Here is a 3600-nt window from a genome sequence, read left to right on the forward strand (position 1 = left end):
GGGTTCAGAAAGTGGGAACCCTTCTACACTTATGATACTGACTCAACTGTACAACTGTACAAGGATCTTGGGTTAATATCCACTATGCATCAACACCAGTTGTGTGAGCAAAGGGATGACTCAACTGAATAGCAGGAGATGGATTGCACATCTCTTGTATCTGCCAATTGCCTTAACAAAGGTCTTTTCCTGCTTGGGGACAAATGTAAACAATCACAAGCATTGCCTCTTAAGGAGGACTTCAGACAGGTGCCTGGCCAAGTAACAGACCAGGTCTTCCAGACTACATGGAGTTAGTGAGTTCTAACTCAATTGGTTAAGCAACCAAGCAACAGCAAAAATAAGTTCACAATGAACTATAGCAACTAATGTACCTGAAAACAATCTAACTCAGTCAGTACACAGCTTAAATAGTCAAACAGACAATTACAAGTCAACAGTTAACTGTACACAAGCAATGCATCAAGCAAAGCATAAGCCAATGCTCAACACAAATGACTTAGAAGCCACCTACAAAACAAACTTAATGTTAATCAACATAAATCAAATAAGCAACTCAAGCCAAGTGAATTAATTCCTCCATGCCATATGCTTTTTGTCTTGAAAACACAACTCAAACATTAAGCACTAACCACTAGGACATGGCCTAGGGTCAAAATGGGAGCAATAAACCAAAAAAGAACATGAAAATGATCAAAAATCAAGTTCAATCAAATAAGAAACAAATCCAAGTGGTCTCATATCCATATCATCAACCAATTTCATTTCACACAACAAATAGTGCAAAGCATGCAATTTCAAAGCTCATTGGACCAAACAGAATGAATCAATCCAAACTCAATCAAAAATAATTCAATAAATCCCAAGAAAAATCATGGCTAAACAGCACCCATTACATCATCATCATACCAAATTTCAAGTGATTTGGATAAGTGGAAGCAAGTCAATTAAAACACCTAAGTCAAGGCAAGGCAAAACAAGCTCATACAAGGCACAAAATCATGCATCAACTTCAAGATAGCACAAAACAAAATTGGAACAAGATAAATGAATCAAACCAAAGCCATGGCAAACTTCAAGATGTCTAGAATCACTCCACAAAATTTCAAGTCCATCCAATACATATCAAGAATTTCACAAATCATTTAAGATCATGACTCACAAAAAGTCCACAATTGGTCAAACAGAAAGGAAATTCTCAAACAAATTGGAAATGCATCCAAAAATTCCATAAATATTCACAAGACATCCTAACATCCATAGGTATCAACATGCAAAAATTCAGATCAATTCAAGTTCATATGGCATGGTAATGAAAATCCACAAATTGGACAAGAAATGGTGTGACACACATTGTCACACCTAGATTCAACAGCTTATATCTCATCAACCAGGAAAGCAAAAATCACAAACTCTATACCAAAATGTTCATTGAGATGTCTATTTTAATCATGCAAGGTTTCAAGAATTTTGGATCAAGCATCATCATTTCACAATCAAAATGGCAAGCAATGTGCAAGCAAACACATGTTCACATAAACCCTAGGCAATTTTTAAATCCACATGTGCACAAATCCTGAAAAAATATTCATAAAATAAAGGACATCATAAGGATCATTGTGCAAAAAATTCCAGTCAATTTGGATCATTATTGATTGAATTATGAATTTTGGAATGGAAAAGAAAAATAAAAAATGCCATGAGCACACATACATGAAAGGCAAGGCATAAGCTAAAAAAAATGCAAAAGGCCACTCCATGAAGTACACTCGCCCGGATTCGAAGGGAGGGCGCTTTCAAATTGTAGCGCGCGCTCAGCATGGACCTGGACACGTGGTCCAGTACATGAGCGCATAACAACATAGCGCATGCAGCCAAGCAAGGAAATGGATCAAACGCAGAATTCTGGAAAAAAACCTAAAGCTTCATCATGTTCATCCACATTCATAGCTCAAGAACACTTTCTCACCAAAATCAACAAACCTTATATCATTGGAATCCTCTCTCAATGTACATTAATAATCTCAAATCAATTTAACCTAATTCCTCCTAAATTAACAGATTCGAACCAAAACATTTTTGTGCGTGAAACTTAAAATCCACATAACTCAACTAATTCTTGATGAAAATCAATGAAACAAATTGCAGTATACTCCACATGAAAGGATCTATCAAACACATCCATCAATTTCAAGAATTATGCAAGTCGAAAACTGACCTTGTTGGAATTGCAGTTATGAATTCATGGTTTTCAAGCTTTGTAATGGTGAAACAGAAACTCTACAGTGCTTGTATGAGTGAATGGAGCAAGGCTTTGATGTTAATTGTGCACGATCTTGTTGAAAACTCAAATTGCCATTGTTGAACACCTTTGCAACAGTCCTTGAAACAGCATGAAAATGATGAGATCTTACTTCAATTAGCTTCCCTTAGGCTCATGGATGAAGGATTGATGAAGATTAATGCAATGTTTGTGCAGAAAAATGGAGAAAAGTTGAGAGAAGAAGTTGAAGAATTCTTGAGATCTAGATCTAGATTTCTGAATTATGAAGTGTTAATCACAAAAACAGTTAGAATTAGGTTTATATATGTGATGTTAATGATGTTGCTAATCCCAATTAGTCAAAATGCACATGATTAGTGAAAATGCATATTTTGGTGCATATTAGCAAATCCACCCTTATGTGCTCATACCAATGGAACAGTGCATTTTTCTGTCACAATGCACTTCAAAATGAGGTTTGTAAGCCAATGCAAGTGGAGAAACATGAACACCATGCCTATTTTTCAAAGTGATATTTTCCCTCCAATTTTCAAATTCACATCCAATGAAAAGTTCAATTTTTGTGTGATGAGAATTCATGAAATGTAATGCTTGTTTATGATAGCTCATGTAAAGAGAAAATTGCTCCAAAAACCCCACTTCATTTGGCCTTGGGATGTGAAAGTTATGCCCTGTTGAAGTTCAAATTCCATGGACAATGATTTGATCATATCTTGCCAACCACACATGAGAAATTCATGTTCTTAGACTTTTTGGAAAGGTGAGAGCAAGATCTACAACTTTCATGTTGGACAAAATTTCATTTGAAGTATTTTTGGACATGTAATTTTAAGGAGAAAACCTTTCCATTTTTGGCAATTTTGAATTACAAGTCACTTTCTATTTTTAGAAAGTTTTCATCTGACTTTATTTTCTTCAATGTTGATGTTTGAAATGTCAAATGAAACTTTTTTGGACATGAATGAAGTGTCTCTAACCCTCTCCCACCTCCAAATCCATCAGTTGACCTTTGGTTGACTTTTGTTGACTAATAGATGAATGGGCAATGCATAGATGAATTTGAGCCTCAAACTCCTGATGAAATGGCTCAAACATGAAACCCTAGCTCCCATAAACTCGATGAAACCATAGAATGATCCCCATTCTCCATGAAGACCTCATCTCCTTTGACAAGCCCTGATTGGCACAATTCAGATGATTAGGGTTGACCAGAGGTCAAAACCCTAATCTCAAGGAATCTGATCAAGCACAATGAATCTCTTGGTGATGACCAAAACCATGATGATGATGATGCACCATTTCAACCAGGATAATGA

The sequence above is a fragment of the Lathyrus oleraceus genome, chromosome 3 (assembly GCF_024323335.1).
Source record: "Lathyrus oleraceus cultivar Zhongwan6 chromosome 3, CAAS_Psat_ZW6_1.0, whole genome shotgun sequence".
NCBI lineage: Eukaryota > Viridiplantae > Streptophyta > Magnoliopsida > Fabales > Fabaceae > Lathyrus > Lathyrus oleraceus.